The 25,080-nt window shown below is 31.7% G+C and overlaps 1 protein-coding gene across 1 annotated transcript in view; it reads right to left on the bottom strand.

Moving 5' to 3' along the window:
* Positions 1–3,109: 3,109 nt before the first annotated feature.
* The window catches only part of CYLC2 (cylicin 2), a 76,481-nt gene continuing 54,510 nt past the window's right edge, over positions 3,110–25,080 (bottom strand). Inside the window, exons 11-13 of the mRNA XM_054688813.1 lie at positions 15,090–15,292; positions 11,542–11,697; positions 3,110–3,237 (exon numbers count right to left, since the gene is read on the bottom strand). The gene's annotated coding sequence lies outside the window, so the exon portion shown is untranslated. The remainder of the gene's footprint in view (positions 3,238–11,541; positions 11,698–15,089; positions 15,293–25,080) is intronic.

The raw sequence follows: 25,080 nt of genomic DNA, 5'->3' as shown, positions 1-25,080 counted from the left end.
TCTGTATCCACCACAGAAAATGACCTTTAGAATTATTCTTTCATAACAGGAAATGTAAACTTTGTATTTTTAAAATTCTGAGAAATGTTAAACCTTTATAAGGAAATGGCAGTCTGAAGAATTGTGGCACCTAAAATACAAATCGTATAAAATTGAGAGTTCTGATGAATACTTGGCAGATCACATCTTTACAATTTCTGATAAAAGAAAAAAAAATTAGACATTGTTTAAATCTGAAATAGAGCCACATACTTCTTATTTAATACCAATGCAAACATCACATTAGGGGATCAAATCAATGGAATTCTCTGAAGAATTACAAGGTTGGTATAGTTTGTATGAAAGTTAAAACCGTGGAAATATAAAACTTAAGTCCAAATCCTTTTCCAAGCTAGTTAAAGGATGCTTTTAAAAGTGGTATGCATTCTGTACTTTTTCGAAATAGGAAAGGTGTTGCTAGTATTTTCTAGTAACTTAAGTAGATTATTTTATATGTTGCACAATGTAGATAGCAAATATGATTTTGAAACTGAGGGGAGAAAGAAGCAACTGAGCCACCCTGTAGGTTACTGAATGTATTATAAAATTAGAAACTTTGAGGGTTGAGAATCTAATTCAACCTGAACATATAATAAATTAGGATAAAGTAAGAATTGAGCTAAAGAATAATGTTGAAAATTTATGGAATACATGAAGAGTTAACCTTCCAAATTCTGTGGCTTAAATTTAATGAACTATGGAGTAAAAAAAAAATGCCTCTCATTTCAAAAAAATACTGTTCAAAGAAATTTTGACTAATAACTTTCTAGAGTACACCGTCATTTTCTCCATGTATCATTTTCACCATTTTATATAATTATTCCTAAAATCCTCATGGTATATTCATTATATTTGCTAAGTATTTGTTGCTTTGTATAAAAAATATTTATGCGTATTTATTTTAAATATTTTTATTCATTCTACTTGTTATAGTATTTCTGGTCTTATTGTTATATAGATAATATCTCAAAATTTTTGAATTAGAATGTGGGTTAATTCTCCTTTTGTCATCTTGCTATATGAGACCTTCCTCCAAAACATGTCTCAGTCAAAAAAGATAGCCAAAGATTGTTCTCTTTTTCCTAACTGGAAAGAAAACTCTTGTAACATTTCAAAAGTGATATGTTAGCTTTGAATTTGGGTTAGAGTAAGGTAATAGTTAAGGAAATTCTTTTGACTCTACTATGAGATTCCCCTTTTCTATCTCAGGAAAAATTTTATGTATTTTTTATAAATTTTTGACATTGCCAGTTTTCATTTGTTCAGAGTATATTCTTTTAACTTACTAAATCTAACCTATCTAATGCAAAATTATTTATCATTCTTCATTATCTATCTTAATTTTTGTGGATACTTTAATAAACAAATTTCAATTTGAAACATTCGGATTAAATAGTAAGTATACAAATTAGAGGTTTTATATCATAGGGAATACTATATTCTTCAATGGACTATGCTGGAGGACTGTGGGTGCCTTGTTGGTTGGTGTAATATGGTAAAATATCAATTTTTTTACTTTTTTGTCCTTGAACTCATTTTTTTCTCCCTCTTAACTTTTAAGGAAATCAGATAATTGTTTTTATAAATTATTTATTGACATTTATTTAATAAATGTGTGTACATGTGTGTGTGTCATCACTGGTATGAATTACTCCTCTAAATTTTCAGATATGTCCTCTCATTGCAGTTAGCTTATGATTTTGATCATAAAAATATGTGTTAATTCTAATAATAAATCACTTCCATACTTTTAAAGTCCTTTATTCTCTTTTATATTCTTGAGGTGAACAATTAATTTGTACTCTTTTATCTATTATACAAAACTACATTAAACTAATTATTTAACACAAAATATTTCTTTAACTGATCACATGAATTTGATATGATTTATTATCATTTTCAGCCAGTTTTGAATATTTTACATTTTGCATTATGATTTTTATATCCATGAATTATTTATAAGCATTTTATTTCAGTTCTAATACATGGAGATTTTAATTATTTTTGGTTTCCAGTTTTATCTCAATGTATTCAGATATCAGGGTTAATAAAGTAGTACTTAGACATTTGTTGAAATTTCATTTTGTAATTATATGCACTTATTTAAAACTGTGTATAGATGAAAGTGCTTATATAATTCTGAGAGTGTTTTAATAACTCCATTCCATTAACACTTACTATTACTTTAAAATTATTTTTATTTGTTTTTATCATATTATCTGTACTTCATATTGATATCTGCATTATTAAATGTATAGCTTGAGATATTACAAGAGATCACAAATAGCAGTGTTTAAATCAAATAGTTTGTGTTCTTATAATCCATATATGAGCAGTGTAGTGTTAAAATGATGGCTCAATGGTATTCAACGTTTGGTTCCTTTACTTTGTTTACCCCCATCCTTAAGTTATGCTTTTTGTCTACATGATTTAAAATTCACCTTCACCATATTTGCACTCCAGTCAGATAAAATGGGGGGAAAAAGAAGAGGACTTTATGCCATGTGAATTATAATTTGTATATGTTTTCCTATAAACTTAATGGATTAAGACAACAAAAATTTATTATTTTATATTTTTATAGTCCAGATGTCCATCATGGGTTTTAGCTGGCTAAAACTACATTTGCAAAAAGTATAGAAGAGAATCCACTTCCTAGCCTTGTATAGCTTATAGAAACTACTGTATTCCTTTGTAGCTCACTTTCTCCTTCTTAAATGACAGCAATGACAGATCTCAGAGCACTTCTTGTGCTGCCATTATTTCTGACTTTTTCCATGAGCATGTCTTTTTCTTTCTGGTGACAGCTGCCAAAATTTCTGTACTTTTAATGAATATCATGATTACATTGGATCTACCTGAACAGTCTAGAGTGTCTCATCATCTCAGTGTCTGTTATCTTAATCACATCTGAAAAGCCCCCTTTACCATATATAAAACATGTGTTAACACACTGTGGGGGGTAGGACATGGGCAATTTTGAAGGTGGTTATCCTGCCTATCATGGTATATAAAGATCTTGACATTTAGTAAACAATCAAAAAATGTTAACCTTCATTTCTTACTATTTTTGTTTTTACTTAGCATGGACTTGATAGCAGAAAAGACTGGAAGTTCATCTGACTCCTCATTGTTGTGACACTGTGGAATCTTAATAGGTTCCAGACAATCAATCGGTTGCTTTCTCTCTCTGAATCCCTATTAAATAGAAATATATATGGGCACTTACAAGAGTCAAGAGAATATTATGCTATAGCTTTGAAATATTTATGGTTAATTCGTATATTCAGTTAAATTATATACCTTATTTCATCAATAGCAAAGCTATTGGTCGGTAGAAACTAAAGTCAGGCATGGTGGGTCTCAATAACAAATCCTATGGCACACCTATTAATATATTGCAAAGGAGCACCAGCTCTCTCTTTGAAAATAAATAAAAAAAATGAAGCATGTAAACCAATAAAATAAATAATTGTGCTCAGTTATGGCAGAAATGAGAGAGATAGGGCCTCCCCGGTGGCACAGAGGTTGAGCACTGGGTTGCAAAGCTGCCCTCAGCCTCTTCAGTGCCGGTTCGATCCCTGGCTGCTCCCTGACCACCGGAGGAGAGTCACACGTGGCGCGCAGACCTCTCCTGCCGCCCGCTGCTCCCCTCAGCAGTGTACTTCGGTCCTTCTGCCTGCTCTGTTCCCTGCTCTGGCTCAAAAGAAATGAGAGAGATGTTTGGTAGCTTGAAGCTGAGTAACAGATGTCCAGAGTTAAAAAGGATCAATATGTTGGGATTCTAGTTTAAATCACTAAGTTCATTTAAGAGGTTATTTGACTTCTTGACTTTGTCAACTACATACAACCAAATGCCTTCGATCATACTTTTTAAAGTCAGTAAAAATGGATATGTATCATATGTGACCAACTTTTAATATTTAATATTCATATAAGTATCCATCTAATAAATATTGAATTTGAAAGCATGCTTTGCTTATTTACCATACAATGATTAATAACAATGCCGATAATAATAATAGTAGTAAAAATTCAAATTTGTATAATACTCACATTTTCTCAAAGCACTTGAAATAGTGAGTATGTTGGCAGCAGAAGGAGAAAGAACATTTGTGTTAAACCACCATTTTCAAATATTGGCTTAAACCTGAGGCAATAGTCATCAGCTATGCTCCACTAAGGCACAGATTAGCATACTCTTCTATCATTTTGTGCCTGTATTAGTCAGGGTTCAATCAGAGAAGAAAAACAAGAAGAATCTAGACTCATAAATGCAAGTTAGAGTCTATAAATATGAAACAGAAACACTTCAGTTCTTGTTGCCTCTGACTTTGAGGATATGTGTGTTTTATAGAAGCCAAGACCCTCATGGAACCAAGCCCACCCTGGAGCCAGAGAAGAAAAGGATAATTTCGAGGAAGACACTGCAACTGACTCATGCCAAAAGGGGAGCCAGTGGGTAAGTGACAATATGTGTGAGCTGCCAAATGGCTGCAGTTTCATTTCCTTCTTCCACAAAAATCTCACATTATCCGAAATATATGAAAAAGGGAATTTTGGGAACTGTAGTTTAGCTTATAGAATTGATACATTAAATATCCCATAAGATACCTATTCGCCTCTTAGCAACTTTTTAGGTTTCTTTTGATTTATATGCAATTTAGAAGAATATTAGAAAGACATCTATGGAAATTATTAATGAGAATGAGAAAATGACATATGTCTATATTAATACATAATTTGTGATATCTAATATTTTAAATATTTATTAAGACATAAATAAGCATTTGTGACAAAGTAAATACTAGTTGAGGACAAGATAATATCTTCCATTTCATCATTCTTCCTTCTCCTTACCACTGACTGCAAATGGATATAGTAAATAAGCATTATTATTAATGCAGTTATTTCAGTTTTCACCAGTTAATTTGAGATAATGGTAAAATGTAAGATTTTAAATCTTACATAATAAAAGATTTTTAGATCACATAGTCACCTGCTTGTGTTAGAGTTCAAACTTGTATTATCATTTAAAATGCAAAATTACTGGTATCTGTATTCACTTTTGCAAAGAAGTTTGAATATTGATACTTGTGTTTCTATGGTTTATTATCTTTAGAAAATATGAAGATCAGAACCCAAACATTAATATTTTACATTAAAATATTGAACCTTCTTTTTTGTATTTTAACACTCTTAGCTGCGCATCAATTTTTGTTAGATCAAAATAGTTAATGTTTTTATGTGCAATGCTAAGATAAATTGATAAGAATAATATTCAGATAATTTCAGGTAAAATAAAATCAATAGAAAATTCACAAAAGATTTTAATATATTAAAAGCTGAAAAAGTACATTAAGCTTATTTATAGTAACTTGTACTGTGTGAAATTGTCATTCCTGTTCCTGTGTATAAAAATCAGTCCATATTGATAATTTAATGTGTTTTAATCTATTAATTTAAGGTGTTAACAAAATGGAGAGAAGTTTTTTTGGTGTCTCAAATTATAAAATATCAAAAGTATTATAACTTATGCTTATAAGAATGGAGGAGTCTAATCTCATTGAACACCAACAGCACTACCTTCCTGAAAGTAAATTTCACAACTTATACCAACAAATTAAAAATGTTTAGATAGTTGAAATATTGTGCTTTATAAGATATGTAAGGTATATATATATATATATGGTTATTCACAATTTTTCACGTATATTTTGGTCTTCATAATCCCTGAATCACAGATCCCAAAACTTAAGATTTTCCAAGCTTTGAGAATGATAAATGTATCTTTTGTTATGTGGATAAGGTGACTTTTGGAAGCATTAAGGGTGGGGATCTGGTTGCCTAGTGAACCAATGAAGTGATTAAAAGGTTGGGTGAAAGGATTGGGATTTCCAGTCGTATTTCCAGATATTTTGGGGAGAGAGATTGGATATGAACTCATTGGCCATTGGCACTGAACTCAATCAATCAATTATGTTTAATTAATGAAATCTCCATAGAAAAAGAAGAGGTCAGGGCTTCCAGAGTATCAGGGCTGATAATCACCTGGAGGTTTAGGGAGAACAGAGCACCTGGAATGGTAATGGATGTTCTAAACCCTTATCTCATACCTTGTCCTGGGTATCTCTTCCCCCTCACTGTTTCTGAGTGAATTGTGGCTAAAATATTTTTAAAACCTTATATTTCTAGATCCTATTAATTAGTGTATATATTCGCTCAGGAAAAATACCTGCTATTGTCAAGTGTTAGATTTAGAAGGAAACAGACCATAATTTATAAGTAAGCATTACTTAAAGTCTCCTGAATATAGATTATCTAGTATTTCAATTTATTCTTTTATCCTTTTCTCAAGGATACTGCATTTAGTGAGTTCTCATAAATCAGATTCATAGTGCAGTTTATCTTTCTTATTACATGGTAAGTGAGATTTTTCTGCCATTTCTTTTGCATTGTATCAGTAAAGATATACACACTGAAATAAATAATTTATTGACAAAATATTTTGCATTATGCAGGGTTGTTTTATCATTAGAATACATTTTCACACTTATATAATAATAACAAAGAGGGGAGATAGCCTTCATCTGCTAACTGAAACAATTAATCAGGTTTTCTTTTTTTTTCTTTTTTCTGTGTAACTTAAAATTGACAAAAATTGCAGTGAACTCTGGGAAAATCAATTGGGAATCATCCTGCATCTCTTCAGAAGTTTTGATGAATATAGACCTCATTTTGATGATGGCATACCATCATATTTAGCCTTGCTGCTATGAGCAAAAGAGGAAGAAATTGTGTGTGTGTGTGTGTATATATATATATACATTAAATTATACATTATTTATAATGTATATATGTTATATATAATATATTTACATATTTAGTTATTAACACTTGTACCCTAAGACCAACTATATACATTCCTGGCACATTTTCATGACTGCATATAAATATAGATACATATATATTAAGTAATATATGTATACATAAAATAATTTTATATTTGATAACTTCCTAAGAAATCAGGATGGAGAAATGCTAATAGAATGATTAATTTCAGCTTAAAATGAGGAAGAACTTTTAAACAATCAAATCTGCCTCACCGTGATAATCTAGAGGGGTTTTTTTAGGTTACATTATGTTATGGTAAAAATCATATTTTTCATACCCTGGGGAAACAACTGCTTCCACCCAGGAGTCCCTGGTTGTTTTTAAGATCTTTCATCAATCAAAAAGTCATTTGCTTTAGTCCTTTTGGTGAATAAATCTTGTACTGCCTTTCAAAAGGACAACATAGTCCAGAAGGCCTGTCTTAGTTTATGTTTTGTTCATTTCAATAACTGGCTTACATTCAGTCCACCATCCAAGGTTTTATGGAAACACATTGTGAAAGAGATGAAATTAGATTATATATATTTTACATTAAAGGCATTTTTAATTTTGGTATAATAGAGTCATGTTCTGTTATTTTATTCAGTGTTCTCAGTATCAGTGACTGTATGTAGGGACTTCTACTACAGGAGTTTGTGGACCTTTATTCTTCTATGCTGCCATTAATTTTATTGAGCCACACATTGTGTGCTATTTACTGGCATGCTATCAACAGGCATCCTATCTATATTCTCAGTTAAAAAATACCAGAGAACATATTTCATTGACTTATCAATATATGCCATCTGGGCATTGCCTTTTATCCCAGCCTACACCTTAACTCACTGATCATCCTTTATCTCAGTGGCTGTTGATCCACTCTGCTAACATAGTCCAATGTCAGTGTCCCCTTACATAAATTAATTCCTTCAGTAGGTGTCTGTGAGTGAGCGTTTTACATAAGAAAATAGTACAAGAAATACTGACATATATACAATAGAAGGAGCTGCCCTTCACTTTACATAATAATCATTCATTAAAAAGCAACTTAACATAACATAGTACTCAATTTACTTTTGACTAACTCAGAAACAAGATGATAATGATAAACTATGTCCCTTATCCAGACATCTATACAATAGTTTTTTTCATAATGAGAAAATTCATAATTGCTTCTTTAACAAGGTGGCTATTGAAACTTCACCTGATTTTCCATTAACCAAAGCTCAAATAGTACTTTGTGGGAAAAGTACAAGAGGATTGTGTAAATATATGAAAGAAGAAAAATATTTAAAGATATTTTATAAAATAGAATTCATGAAATAAAATATTGATATACATTTATTATATCAAAATAATTTCTGTTGGGTGAAAAATACAACATAGCCAAGCTAAATGACAAGTCATAGAGTAGGAGATCATTATATATTATATATTAATGTGAGAGCATGTATATCATATATGACTGAAAATGGATGCATATTCAGAATACATTTCAATAACTTCAATGATAAAAAATAAACTAATTTAAGAAGAAAAATTATCAATTACCTAGTAAAAAGAAGCATTAAACATAAAAAAAATACTGAACTTTGCATGGAATAAGAACAGGGAAAGTTAAAACCACAATAAACAGCTTTTTCAAGTGAATCAAAGAGTAAAAATCTGAAAGTTTGGCAAAACCATCTAGGGGAAAAAGCAATTCTGATGAGTGTCTACATTGGAAAAGCAATGGTGAAGAGCAATTAAAATATCTTTTGATGGTATAAGTGTGAATTACTCAGAACTCGATAAATACACTTTTAGATAGATACCCTAGAGAAAGTCTTATGTGCATCAGCATTTATAGCAGAACTAAATTTAGTATTAAAAATAATGGAAGTAATCTATCCTCCATCAATAGTAAATTGAATAAAGATATCCTGGGATTTTTAAAAAGTGATTCGTTGCATGAAGTTAATCTGAGTTATATAACATCTTGACTAAGGCATATTAGAAACTATATATTAGTATCTTTCAAAATGACACTTTTTTTGAATTTACAAAAAGATGTACAGAAATAAAACTCTGGAGAAGGTACAGAAATAGTAAAGTAAATAAATACAAGTGACTTTAAAAATATGTCATGGTGGTGGTGGGGTGGTGGTTTGTGGGTGTGTGTGGCATGATACACATGTGATAAAACCTAAATATTTGCAAATATTAATAGTAGTCATTAATAATCATTAATAGTAGTCAAATTAAGGTCTTTCTTCTCTTTCCTGTATCTAATTTGCAAGTTCAATTTATGAAATTACATTTTAAGAAAACATCTTTGTTCAGGAAAGAACTAAGTCATCCTTTTCATTTATTTAATGTAGAGAAGATAGGCATCCACCATTCTTGAGTAAGTACATATGGGTTCTTTTATATCCTCATGAAGATGGACCAGTAGTATACAGAGAAAAGTCTTTACAGAGTTTATAGTAAACTGAGCTTTGGGGTCAAGAAACTTTCTATGAGGAAAGGATATAAACTGACATTGTATTCATTTCCTATATGGTTATGGTCTTCCTAAAGAATTTTTACTGGTTTAAAAAATAAGGGAAAGAAGAAAAAGCAAAAAGCACTATGTTCCTCAATATGAATTTGAAATGTGAGGATGTCTACTTGACATCAAAGCCTAAGAACTGGTCGAATCTGACTTTTCTGACTCAGCCCGAGACTCAGGCTCTACTTTGTTCTACAAAAGAAATATCTTTATATGTTCTTATATATGTGGAAACTAGCTGGTTTGTGAAGGTAAAATGATAGATCTTAAATTAAAAAAAAAGACGAGGCTCTTCTGCAACTAGTGTGGAAAGATTAAGATTAATTTCACACTTTAAATACAACAAAATTATGATATGCATTGTTTTACTGTTCTTCAACTTACAAAAGAAATCTGCTAGTGTACTATAAATCTATTTTTAATTCTTCACAGTCATGTTTAGCTCATTAATTATTTTTGTTGAAGTAATGTGTTTATAACATTATATAATTTTCAGGTGTACAGCATTATAAATCAGCATATGTATATACTGTGTTAATGTCATCACTAAATGTCTCTTTTCCATTCTTCACCATCTGATTCTCAAATCTTCTTTCTACCTTTTCTCATGGTAACAAACCAGTAAGAGTTTGCTTTTGTTTTATTTTTATCTTTTCTTCTACATGTAAGTGAAATCATATAGTGTTTATCTTTGAGTTATTTCACTTAGCATAATACCCTTTATGTGGATTCATGTTGTTGTAAATAGCAGGATTTCATCTTCTTTTATTGCTAAGTAGTATTCCATTATGTGTATATTCATATATCCAGTCATCCATTGATAGGCACTGAGGTTGTTTTCAACTCTTGGCAACTGTGATTAGCCCATTTTATGTTTTTTTTTTTTTTTTAAATTTTCTAGAGGCATGTCTTATTTATTTATTTATTATTTGTTTGTTTGTTTTTGGTTTATACATGCACTGGGTACAGTCAGAAGCGCGGGAGGGTGAGAGAATTCACCAGAGCCAGAGCAGGGAGCAGAGCAGGCAGAAGGACCGAAGTACACTGCTGAGGGGAGCAGCGGGCGGCAGGAGAGGTCTGCGCGCCATGTGGGACCCTCCTCTGGTGGCCGGGGAGCAGCCGGGGATCGAACCGGCGCCGCAGAGGCCGCGGGCAGCTTCGCAACCCAGCGCTCAACCGCTGCGCCACCGGGGAGGCCCTAGCCCATTTTAAAGAGAAATATGCTGTTTCTTAATCCAAAATTTGGACATTTGAGCACATATTCAAAAAGAAATAGGAATCTTATATTCATTTTGTTTACCCTTTTACTTTGAGTATAATGTTTCATAGTCACCCTGGAGATGGGCAATATTTACCACATTTTTTAAATAATGAAGCAAAAATTAGAGATGTTCAACAATCTGCTTTCAGTAGCACAGTGCTTATAAACAGGGAGTATTTGTTGAATGAATGAACAAATATGGAAGAACCAAAGTTGAACTTGGTTTTAAGAGTGACACTTTATAAATAATCTAAAAAAATTTGTCTTCCCTTAAGATCTATAGTTAGCATTAAGAAATTGTTGCCATTAAATTCACAGAATCTTATATGTTGGTAACATTTCCCACATTTTTGCTCATATATAGTATGGGGACTTTTGCATGCATGGATAAAGCCATGATGTTTACTTCACAATTGCTCCTAAGATTCTCAATAATATCTGAAGTCAAAAAAGTACCAGAGAAAAAAATGAGAATGATTTTAAAAGTATAAAATAAAATCAGTCTTTTGGAACCATAACTTCATGAATAAGGAAAATATTTAACAGCTTATTCTCTAGTTTATGAATTATTACAATTTTTGTGTACTTTCAGAATTTGTTTTGTATATTATATGATCATTTGATTAGAGCATCAATCACATCAAACTGCTGGAGTTGTAGAAATATTTGTTGTTTCTACACATATTAATCTTTACTGTAGTTTAGAGTTTATCTATTGAATCAGTGATTTTGAAATCACCTTGACATTTGCAGAGATTAGAAACTGCAATAGAGATTTATGCAAATGGATACACTAAAGGCTTTGTGTGGTGGTTGTTATATTTATACATCATCTCACCTTTCTTGGTTGTACTTGAAGGTAGGATGCCATACTCATGTCTGTTCAGCAGCAAAATAGCTTCTCAGAGAGGCCTTTTTATATGTTGAGTAGAATGTGGATATCTTTTTGTTAAGACCAAACAGTACTTTTTTCTATCGGAAACATTTCACATTTCTGCTTGAGAGCAAAAAGATCTGTGATTTATAGTGGACATTTCTTTTCCTTCCAACAAGTTATTAAAGAGTAATATTGAACCCAACATGTACAAAAATGATAATTAAGATGATAATACCAAAGCCAATTCCTTTAATATTTGGAGAGAAATTGTAAGTGGGAGATTATATGTTGACCTCCCCACACATGTACACACACACAAGCCCAGAGTAAGAGATAAGAGAAGAGATGAAAAAAATATATAACAATATAATATCTAACACTTTCATGTGTTTTTAAGCTTAACTAACTTTATTACTCAGGAAAGCATGAAACTGATATAAAATGGACTAAACCATTGATACACTGATCTTTAGCAAATAGATCTAAAACTTTGAAACTCAATGACGTGTTAAGATAGGCCATCTACTGGGTAAAATGGTTCAAATAAGTGTGGTACTAGAAAATTAGTTCCACAAAATCCTTGCAATTCCCAATACCAATCACATTTCCATGTCTTTCAAAGTAACTTGTAACCAAATTTCAGATATTTCTTCAGAATTTTTGTAGTGCTAATGCCATTCCCTATACTGTATATGTTCTTTAAACCTTGCACTGTGATGATGGTACCTGTGGTCTCAACAAAGGCAAGCTTATATACATTTATAACTACCATACAACATACAGATACCAGAAACTTGAAAGTACAACTTGATTAAAAAAAAAAGATGAAGTCTATCCCAAGTACTATTAAGTTGTTAGAGGTGTCTTCCTGGTAAATGAAATATTTCCTCTGTTTGAGTTGTACAACTGTACTCTATAGAAGGCAGGTATTTGAGGACAGAGAACAGTAACAAAACTTGCACCCCCTCTGCTTTGACAGATATATTTTCAACACTATCTAAATATGCTTTTATTTCTCATTGAAAATATATATGGGACAAAGATGTGGGCCTATGATATTTCTTGATCAATTGTAAAGTTTAATTCCTTACAGGAAAAACTGTCCTCATATGATTTATCATCACAGAATGTCCCATCTACCTTTCCTGGCCTCATTTTGTCAGTGTCCTTATAGTCCTTCCCTTATATTTTGTCCCCTACTGTCACCACCACCACTCCGAGAGTAAATAAATGAACAAATTGAGAAGTCATCAAAGAATTAAGCTATGGGAGATGCAGATATTCCCTCTGATGGTTCAAATTGTTCTGTCAGATTTGGGTAGCAGGTACCTTCCAAGGTTTTTTTTTTTCTTTTTTTTTAGATATTTTTAATATTAATTTTTTAAATGAACAATGATGTAAAAAATAAAAAAAATGCTTTCTTTAAAAAAAATCATCATACTTATCAGTTAATCAGTTTACCAAAATTTCTGTAGTTTTAATTGCAAGGGAATGCTGTGGTACGGACCTGGACTTTACAGATATAACTTGTGTGTGTGTGTGTGTGTGAAAATAAATCTACTTTCATTGTTACATACAGAACCTATCTTAGAACCTAAACTATTTTTTTCCTTGAAATTATATCTGGTATAGTTGTCACTTTTTATAATCAAGTATTTAATTCATGCTTCAGAAAGGTGGTTAAAGTAGGTAACTTTTAAGGCTCTTTGCAACCCCAAAATTATTTAATTCTATATGATTTTATCTGAAAAGGTGGAACTCCAGGGGATGGGGATGTGCGGGCAGGAAAGCTTTTATGTTCAATTCCCCATCATTTTCACTGGGTAAGTGCAATGTCAAAAGAATGATGACTGAATTAATCTGTATCCTACAGGAAAGAAACTGAAGTAATGCTTTCATCTCTCTGTGAAAAATTATGACCCAGTTTTAAAATAGATGTAATAGAATGTTACCAAGATAATTACAGTATTTGCAATCAAAGTTTCTCTCTAAATATCTTATTTGTAGATACAGTTTTTTCCACGTTAGACTATTAACTGCTTACATGCTTTCTTGAATATCGTCAAAATAATTTGTTACTGGGAGGAGAACAATTTAGGATTTGGCCTGCTTTTAATAAAAGCAAATCATTGACAAATGTTGAAGATTTAGTACTGATATGTGAGAAAATTTGTTTCCTCCCAACCACACATTCTTTAATTTCCAAATCTCTTTTAAAAGAAGTATTTGTACTGCCATTATTATTTTTACATTGATGTCTCCTTATTTGGTTCCCCTATATTTCTGCTAGAAGTGAAACCATCTCATATTTTTCTTTTTTTCATCTGGCAGGGGAAGAGGAGGGAGAGGGATCAGAGGGTGGGAGGCAGGAGCAGAGGGGACTGAAGTGATGGTGCACTTGTGCATTGAAGGAAACTCTATGGGAACTACACCTGAGGGGGTGGGGAGAAGCAAATATTGTTTAAAAATGAACAATGATATAAAAATAAACAAATAAAAATTAATTAATAAAAAATAAGTATTTGAATTTTGTATTCCTCAGAAATGTTTCCAGTTTAGAGAGTTAGGTATCCTTTATATTCCAAATATACACATTCATACACACCTCTAAAATAATATTTTTTGTTCAACTTCTCAAATTGAATAAAAATATCAAGGATATAAAGTACATCAAAATCTGGAGTCATGTTCTTAAATAATTTAAGTTTTGGGTAACTTTTTAGACAATTTTAAACATTGTATGAAATAATCAAAGAAATGTGTACATTAAAATCCAAGATCATATTTTTAAAAAATGCTCTTGTTTATATATTTATTTTTTCTATTGAAGTTGCAGATGAACATCATTATAAATCACCATATGTGTATACTACTGTGTTTCACCACTAAAATATTATGTTCTTAAATTACTTGCATTTGATAAAATTTGAGGGAAAATGTACACTTCAGGGTCTTGATAGAGAGTTGATAGGTCATATATTTTCTGCAACCTTGCTGCTGTGTAGCAGCAGCGTAGGAACAGATAGTTATAGATATATATGATATAATTATATATCTTGATCACCCCTATCTCAACGCAAATTCTGATCAAGCTCTAGAACAAGTTACCATTTCCTTCACATCATTGTTAACAATCATTACTGTAATAGTCTTTTTTTGGTTCACAGAGTGTGACTTCAGAAGTTCTAAGAGAAGTCTTATTAATATAAGCTTTTTGTCAGATCCTCAAATCACCTTGAAAACTCCTGTAGTGAAAATTATATGGGCTTAGTCAAACTTAGCTGGATTTGTTTCTTGGATCTACTATCTACTACCTATTTGTATCCAGCTGTGTTTATAAAAATTATTTAGCTTACTTAGGATTATTTTTCATTAGATTGTGGTATAACCTAGATGATAGAGCTTACATAAAACCCACCTACAGAACCTTTTTTTAATTTTCTGCCAGTTTTCACATTTTACTTCTGCCTTCTGAAATTACAGAAGTTGTGCCCTGGGCATGTAGTTACCTGTAATACTTCCAGGTAAGATTTACTTCTCAGATTTCTTTGTTGTGATCATTGAAAGCTGGAAGTGTATGTAGCTTGTGGGAAGTTTCATAAATAAAAATAGCATTGCTCTTCTCTCTTCCCCTTCCTTTTATCCTCTGATTAGAGTTTAGGTATGTTAGCTGGAGCTTTAGTTGTGATCTTGAATCATAAGTTGGAAGGTTCTTGATGAGAATAACAGAGAAACAAGGTAAAAGCAACTTTGATTTCTTGTCATCACTAGTTTCCGCTTCAGTCCTAAGAAATTATCATACTTCGTATGTAATTTTTAAGGCTGTTACTAGTTTTGTGATTTTGGTTATTCAGAGCTGAAATTAATCTTGACTAATATAGACACTTGACCAAAAGACTAATACGTATAATGGTTAGCAGGTCAAGAAAATGTAATTACAAATTCTAGTTCTGTTCTTTTAGCTAAGTAACATTTTGCTCAACTATTCTACTCCTCAGTTTCCTCATTTCAAGTGAGGAATAATATGTGAAAATTAATGCAGATGTTGTGAAATAATACACATGTAGTATCTGGCATCAGGGCTAGCAAACTAAGGTACCTGGCTTCATTTATCATTTATTTCTACTCACCTATTTCTGAATTGAGGATAGCTTATAGAAACCATAAGTGTCTATTTAGTTTTTCTGCCCATTTTTGATTGGGTTATTTATTTCCTTTATGTTCAATTATATGAGACTTTAATAGATCTTGGATATAATATATATGTAATGGAAAACAGGTGCATGAATAAATGTTCGTCATCACTTGTCATCAGGGAAATGTAAATCAAAACAACAGTGAGATACTACCTCACACCTGTTGAATGACCCGTATTAAAAAGAACAGAAACAGTAAGTATTGGTGGGGATGTGAAGAAGATAATAATCCTAAAATCCTCTGTTGTTGGGAATCTAGACTTGTCCATCCTCTATGGAAAATAGTATGGAGGTTTCTCAAAACATTTAAAGTAGATCTACCATATGATCAGCAATTCCACTCCTAGGTATCTACCCAAAGTACGTGGAAACACTAATTTGAAGGGATACATGCATTCTTAAGTTCAGTACTATTTACTACAGGGAAGTTGTGGAATCACCCTAAGGGCCCAAAGCCGTATGATTGAATTAAGACACGTGTTATATACACACAGTGAAATACTCTCAGACAAAAACTCTTCTGTAAATCTTACAGTAACTCTCCAATCTATGCAGTTAATAACTTGATATGTCTTATTTTATTTTCTCTGTAACCTTTTTAAAGAATAAGGTCTTATTCATTCTTAAGTAACAAAAGCCCTTAGCATAATCACTTAAAAATTTTCTCAATAAATGATCGTTGCTATTATCTCCCAAAGTCTTTTCACATAGATGTATATAATCTACTTATTATCTATAGTCTGAAGTCTATTTGCTAAATATGTTTAAGATTTTATCAAGGACCAATTTTTGAAAAATTAAATACAAATTCATTGTAGAACTGAGATGCTTTCAATAAATATATTTGCCTACCATACATTCCATATGTCCCTGCATCTTACTGAAGAATCAACAACTTTCAAAGCTCTGAGATGGTTCCCTTGACAATTACACTTATGTTATCTGCTTATGCAGTGGTTTCTTATTTTATCATTTACAGGAATTATTTGCATCTTGTTTAATAGTTGAGGATTTGAAAATCTTTCAAAAACTCTTATTTTCATTTTGAAACTGAAAAAATATTTCCCTGACATATTTTCAAATCCTTCCCAGATTCTAGTTTTCTAACCTACAAAGAATGAAAAAAATATTGTGATGATTGCTTTTCTACTTTTTTTGCTGAAGGATATTTTAAATTATTTATAGACACATGGTAGAAAGACATTTTATCATGTTGCAGAAACCCAGCACTAATTAGTAAAAATTAGTCACTGTTTTTCAAATTGAAGGATTATTTCCTTTTGTTTACAGAAAAACAATAGGCAGTCATGTTTGCAAAAGGAGAATAAGTGTCCCACACATAAATATTGTCTTCATTTGTGGAAGAATTGATCCCTTCTAACACATGTATACATCCACTGTAATTTTGAGATCAATTTATAGTTATTAAAAATAAAAAAATATAAATTAAAAGGAAGTTGAAATAGAGATGGCCCTTTTGAACTACTTTCTCTTTTAAAGTCCACTATGTATGTATATAGTTTGCAATATTTAGTAGTCATTGAATCACATTCTGTATTCATTTTGCTTATTTAAAATGTTATTAAATTATGACACTACTTTGAATTGTAAAAGATACTTTCATTTTCTGCTTGTTTGCAGAAGAGTGATTTAAGAAGATTTTAAGCTTGTCAAAGAAAATAGCAAGCATAAATTTATGGCTGTAGCATAACGGTCTTTGGAATCAGATGGTTTTGTTTCAAGTCCCACTTCCCCAGTATGTTAGTTGTGCTATGCTCAAATTATTTAATCTCTGCATCACTTTATAAAATAGAGATGGGAAAATCTAGTTCACACTGATATTAAGAGATTCAAAGTAAACCAATACACATAAAGTACAAGTATCTGATAACATGTAAGTTCTCAAAGAATTAGTTATTATTACTAGTGCTGTTGTTACTTCTTATTACCATTAATACAAATGCTACAGTTTACTCTTGTATTTAATGAATGACCACTGATTGTATTTTATCTTGGAGATTTAATAGACTTAATACAATGAAACTAGTTGATTATATTCATTTAATGATTATATTAAAATATATGTAAGAAAAGTCAACTACTGATTTATTCATAGAATATCTTAAATATAACTTCATTGTTCCATGGCAGAGTAAAGTTGCAATATATACTTACATAGCTTGTGGATGATCTGTAGAATTTCTTTTTTGCTTATTTTCAAATATTCTAAGTGTATAAGTCAATAATGAAAATGTTTAAAACAGAAATTTGACATATTCATGTCTGAAATGAATTAAAATATAGTTTAACTTTCTCATCTTACAAAAGCTTCTTTGGAAAGAAAGAACACCAGCACTTTTGTGGGTTTTGCCTCTGTAAAAATTCCCCTACATTGTATATGTCAGCATGGTGAATTTGATAGTAGAACATTAATTCCCAATTAAAATGTTTTAAATTTCCACATAAAACTAGTTTTAGTGGTATCTCTCTATGTATGTATATAAATAAGTATATATGATACCATATAGAAAGAGAGAGATAGAAATTTTCAAGAATGTTAAGTTGGAAACTTTTATCTTCTGTAATACAAAACCTTACTGTCATATTTACTGAAAAAATCAGACACCAACCTAAATATTTTAAACAAATTAATTGAAATGATTATAGAACCAAAGTGCACTCCAGAGTTTTATATTTCATACAAATAGATCTTGAAATTTAAGGAAGCTGCTAATTCTGGGGCCACCATTGCTAGCCACCAAGAATACTAGAACATGTTATTCTATCCTTCGTACCGACTGATGATGACCAGAAGAAAGAAAGATTATTTTCTCATTTCTCTGAATCTCAAAAGAGTTATTGCACTCCATGAATATTCATATGGCTACTTGCAAGGGAATATGGCAAATGTAGTTAATAATTTTCTAAATGTTCCAATTAGATGTTCTCCTGGAATTTGAGAACAACTGTTGAAATGTTTAACAGTAGTGATTTTAAGTATTTTGAACCTTCAAAATTGCAAAAATTGAAATCATTCTTTCAATAGGAGTTTTGTCTATCACATTACTAAATAATAATACTAACAGTTGCAATTGATCTTTTTGTGAAGTTTGTTTATTAAAACAATGTGAAAACCAGTATAAGATATTATCAAACTTACAGAAAATTTTTCTTCCCATGTCATTTTAACATTACACCTGTGAAAGTCATTTGATCAATTCAGACATCTTAATTCTAATAAGTATAATTTGATTAAGATTATTGTAAAAACTTCCTAACTGATCTGCTTCAATTTCTCCTCTGCAATCAGTTCTGAAGATTTAATTATTTTCTTCAACACCCTAAAATTCCTCAGTGGGAAAGTTAAAACAACTGTAATATCCATGCTAATTCTGTATTATTTTACTCCAACCCATGCGACATTTTGATTCTATGAGATATATTTTTTACACGGCTTTTTAAAATGTCTTTAAATAAGGAAAATATAGTATTTATAATTTTATTTCTATCTACCAGTATTTACCCTGGCACACACAGATACCCAACATCTCAACATCTTTTAAAATAAAAAAAAAGATAAATATTCTTATGTTTAGAATAAATAAATGGATAAATAAACTGTTGCTTCACAAGTTTATAAGTAAATCTATTTCTGAACATTAGAGTACAATCCAATGTTATATCTTCCATTTGTAAATTTGGTAAAAGGAAAACCCCAGTATTTTAAGTTTACATTAAGACCCCTGATTGTCATTTCTGATAGATTTGGTTTGGATTTCAACCTAATAAATAGCAACCATGACATTTCTATAGATCTAGACACAGTGGTAGAAATATCAGTAACATTATATTTGAAATATTGTGAAGGATAATTAGATTGTGATATATTATTTCAAATCAATCAGTGACTGAAATGGAAGATGATAAACTGACACTGAAGATCTTTTTTCTCATGTAACTCTCTGACCTATTCCTTGGAATAAGAGGTAAAGAATTATTTCTTATTTAAAGTAATTTTGTTGAATATAAAATGCACACACACAAACATATGTGCACAGGAACTCACTTGGCAGTAATTACTATTTATTTTTAACTGCTGAAATGAGTCTTTATGCCATACATGCCCTTGGTGACTTTACATCAACTTAAATGAGGCCATAAAGAAAGAAAGTGCCTACAGCAGGAGTCTATAAATTAGTGCCAATAGGGCCCACTGAAGCATTGACTTTAAACATATGAAACTAGCAAACTTAACTTTGTTAAGTTTCTGATTATTTCAGCTATTATTTTCTGGTTGTTATTAGCTATTATTAACAACAACAAAAAGTTAAAACCCTCTTATGCATCATTGTATTTTATCTCAGATGCCCCATCATAGGACTACTAAGTGCTAAAAAATACCTTTGCAGTCAAAATTATTGCAACAATCTGTATTAGAGATGGTCACCTATACTAGTAAACTGAGTGCTCAGAGCTGAAATGCCAATTTAACAATTTGTATCAAGATCTGTAAAAATAATTACCTCTTAACGCATTGCATCTACTTGGGTTTTCCTGAGTTTGTTTGTTACACCCCCCGCCCCTTCCCTTATCATCCTTTGGCCCTTTCTTCCTTCCTCTCATTTCTCTCTAAAACTCAGAAACATCACTTGATTTTTTTGTCCCTTCATTTATGTATGTATTTTGCTTTGTCAAATCATTCACTATGTAAATGTCCAATATTTGTCTTTGTCACTCTGTCTTGCTTTGCATAAATGCTTTGCACATAATTTCTTCAATATCATTCCATTTTGCTGTAAGTGGCAAATTTTACCTCTTGTGGTGGAATAGTATTCCATTTTGTGGGCATACCACTTATTTTTCATCCAGTCCTTTGTCACTGGGCAATTAGTTTGTTTCCATGTCCTCATACTGTGAGTAGTGCTGCAATAAAAATGTAGAGCATATAATTTTGGGAGTTGATAATTTCAAGTTCTTTGAGTGACTGCTCAAGTGTGGGATTACTGGGTAATACAGTATTTCCATTTTTCCTTTTTTTAAAAAAATGCATATAATTTACATTGCAAGGACCACTGAAGACAACTATTTGTCTTTTTTTTTTTTTTGTTATGGTTTTCATTGTTAAGGTTTTATTTATTTTCAAATGATTTTTAAACAGATTTATGATTTCATATTTGTTTGTTTTTTCCTCACCAGTATTCCTTATATACACTTGTTCCTTTTCTTCTCCCTCCCTCTGACCTCAGTAATCTCACACTATTTATTGACGTTTACTGGTTTTTGAAAGTGCTTTACATTATCAAATTGTCTGGTCTATAAAATGTTTAATATTTGTTTTTTGTTTTTTTAATAAAGATTTAGTTTTTTATTTATTTTTATTTTTTTAAAGATTTATTTATTTATTTATACAAGCACTGGGTACAGTCAGAAGCATAGGAGGGTGAGAGAATTCAGCAGAGCCAGAGGGGAGAGCAGAGGGCAGATTGACAAAGTACACTGCTGAGGGGAGCAGCGGGCGGCAGGAGAGGTCTGTGCACCATGTGGGACCCTAGCCAGTGGCCGGGGATCAAACCGGCGCTGCAGAGGCTGCTGGCAGCTTCGCAACCCAGCGCTCAACTGCTGCGCCACCGGGGAGGCCCTCAGTATTTGTTTTTATCATTGACTTAATTTACCACACATAATTCTCTTTAGTAACATACTGTTTCTTGTATAAATCATATTATCCTTTGTCTTGTTGATCTGTCCATGGTTGTATGTAAAGTGTTAAAGTCCTTTGGTGGTGGTGTGTTTTTATCAATATATCCAGTTCTGTTATTGTCTTATGTGTCTCAATGATCCATCACTTGGTGCATGTATATTTATGAGTGTTATTTCTTATTGTTGTATTAGACTTTTAACGATAATACAGTATCCATCTCTCTTTCTGAATTGGAAGTCTATTTTTGTTTTGATCACCAATTGCTTGTTAATGATCTTCTAACCTTTATCTCTAAGTCTGCTTATATCCTTGATGGTAAGATGTTTTTTCTGTAAGCAGCAGAGGTTGGAAATCATTCAGCTAATCTACTTCTTTTGACTGGTGAATTCAGGTGATTTGTATTTAAGATGATTATTGAGATATAAATGCTTTTTTATCCCTATTTGGGGGTGTGGGGGGTTGTCTTAGTCCTTTTTTTTTTTTGAATTTTCCTATTTAGGTTCCATTCCCATTGTGTTACATGTTAGTTCTATTAATTTTTTTTTAGGGGTTTACCAAAATTAGCATATGATAGGCTATTTGTGTGACCCATTGGACATTCTGGTCTCTGTCTGATTCTGATGGGTCACATAGTTACTGTCCTCCATATCCTCCATGTTAAGTTATTTAGGTGTCTGTTACCTTGATAGTCATTGTTCTGTTGCTTTATAACAATCCCTTTAGACTTTCTTTCATGTGCAATTGGTACTGATAAATGCTTTTAGTTTTTGCTTCTTTTTTAAATATTAATATTGCTGGGTAAAGCATTCTGGGCTGGAAGTCCTTTCCTTTAAGTACTATAAACATCTCCTCCTAGTCCCTTTCTGTTTGTAATGTTTCTACTGAAAAACTCACTAAAAGTCTGATTGATATTCCCTCATAGTTATCCTCTTTTATCTGGATGTTTTTTAATGTTGTGTCCTTGTTGGTTTTCAACAGATTTCTTATAATGTGTCTCTGTTTGTGTCTCTCAGGTATTATTTTGTCTGGAATTCATCGGGCCTGTTGGTTCATTACCTCTGTTTTGTTTCCCAGATTAAGATGGTTTTCACCAATTATTTTTTAAATGTGTGTTTCACACATTTAAAATACATACACATCTGTATGATATATGATACATATACATATGAATCATCATCAAGTATATCTTAATGATATAAAATTTCAGTTTTCAGTGATATTTCAACAAAGCTGGAAAAACAACTAAAACAAAAACAAGACATTTTTGAGAAACTTGTATAGCCATTAGCAACTTGAGACATAGCAACTAAATGTGGCAGTCTCAATTGTAGCACAGAAAAAAGCAATGAAAAACCTAAAGAAATTTGAATAAAGTTTGAACCTCACTTTCAATATTGATTCATTAATTGTTCCAAATGTATCATCCTAATTAATGTAAGGTATTGCTAATAGGAGAGTCAGGGTGCATGTAATATGAGAACTCTTTGCTTTCTGTTTATATATATATATATATATTGGAGTTTTTAAATATGTGAAAGCATGGTTGTTTTTTCAGATCAGTGAAGTTTATACTAATGAAATTTTAGAGCATTTACTGATAGGAAGCTTGTAATTATAACTTTTTTTCTTCTGTGAAATTTATAGAATCCTTTTCAAATAGGTAGACATTTTGTCAGCTTTAGGACCCAGGAAGATCTTTCTTAAGGACGTAGAACAGTTTTGTTGAATATAAGCATCTTTACATTTAAAGAACTAATAATCTTACATTTATGTATTTTTTTAAAGATTAATTTATTTATGCATACAAGAGCTGTGGTACAGGCTAGAGGTGCAGGCGGTGAGTGGACTCACCAGAAACAGACTGGGGAACAGAACAGGCAGACTGACTGAAATACACTACTGAGGGGAGCAGCGGGCGAGTCAGGAGAAGTCTGCTGTGCATGTGGGTAGCTCCCTGGCTGGGTATCAAACTCATGCTGCAGTGGCTGTGGTTTGCTTCATAATGCGGTGCTTAACCCCTTGCACCGCCAGGGAGGCCCACATTTATGTGTCTTTGAAATATAGATATTAAGGCCCACATTTACGTGTCTTTGAAATATAGATATTAAGTGAGTACCTCCTCCTTCTCCCAGTGTCTGGCAGGATAGGAATATTACTTCAGGTGGAAAACCTACCCCTTGCCATAAAGACAGGAAAAAATTGTTTCTCTTCTGTGTAAAGGCTAACAGAGCTTGTCAGCCCAATTAACAGATTAAATTTAGAAAGAACTGTATGTGACAAAATGTGCTATTAAATCCTCTTACTTAAAGGCTAGTTATTCTTTATCTTGGAAATGTAATGGGTTTTATCTGCTTGGCTGTAAAAAAAAAAAAAAAAAGTGAGATTTCCTTCTGTCTTTGCAACTTCTTTAAGTGGATTGCCAGTGAAGTGCATCACTTTGTAGTTTAATGCTTATTCAACAATAAAAGAATGCTCTTGTTCTACCACCTTTTTTAGAAAGTGTTTCTGGGTTGAAAAAAAAATGTTTTTAATTATATTTCTGCAGAAATGTGCATATACATTTGCAATATGTGTCGTTTTTGTATGTATGTATTTTTTTATATCCAAAAGGGCAGTTTTATTAGAAAAACGGAAGAGAACAAAAGCTTGCACAGACATGAACTGGCAGAAAGAGCTGCTCCTGAAAGGGACAAATTTGTGAAAAGAGACATCTGCATAAACACAGGGGGACAGCTTGGGAGGAGAGTTGTTGTGTGTATATATTTTGTTGGGATATCACAACTATCAAAACTAGACATGTATATCCCCTGAAGGTTGAGGGATTCTGATTATGAGACAAGTCTAGCAAAAATTTAATTTTATACTTCAAAAACCTTAATTAAGAACTACATTATTGGCTACACCTGAAGCATTATAAAAATTACTGAGAATTAAATATATAGGTGATGCCATGTGATTTTGAAAGACTGTATTTAGAGATGTTTGTTGCTATGTATATATTAGTATGCTCAGAACTCCATAATATTCTAAAGGTAGAATATTAGGATATAAAATATCTGGGCACAGTGTTGTAAAATTATTTGTGTGTACTTTTCAGATATTCTTTGGTTTGATCACATTTTAAAAACTAACAGAGACAAAGAGAACATTACTCTAGTGTTTTCATGTACAAGGATGAAATCTATTGAAATATTAAAGAAGTCTACTTAAAGTTTATTTTTTTTCTTTATTGTGGTAACTGGTTTGAATCATTGTTTGTGTTTTAGAAGTACAGGATCTCCCCCCTCAGGTGTTGTTACCACATCACACCCACCACCAAGACACCCATATTCCACCATCAAAATCCTTTGTGCTCTCTCCAGACCTTGCTGTAGCCTCTCCTGTTTCCTCCCCCCTCTGGTAGCCTTAGCTGTATAATCCTGTTTCTAGGGTTAGTTCTTAGTTTGGCTTTGTCTGACCTATTGTTTGGTTTTTCTATATTTCACATGTAAGTGACACCATCTGGTATTTGTCTTTCTCCTGATTATTTTTATTAGGTTTATTCTATGGATGGAGTTTCTTGATTCCCAGATGTTTTCTGTTTTGAACACAAATTCATACATGACT

This window comes from Talpa occidentalis, unplaced genomic scaffold, assembly GCF_014898055.3.
Source record: "Talpa occidentalis isolate TD23 unplaced genomic scaffold, MPIMG_talOcc4v2.1 talOcc4.7, whole genome shotgun sequence".
Classification (NCBI taxonomy): Eukaryota; Metazoa; Chordata; class Mammalia; order Eulipotyphla; family Talpidae; genus Talpa; species Talpa occidentalis.
This window is presented reverse-complemented; position numbering and strand designations above follow the sequence as displayed.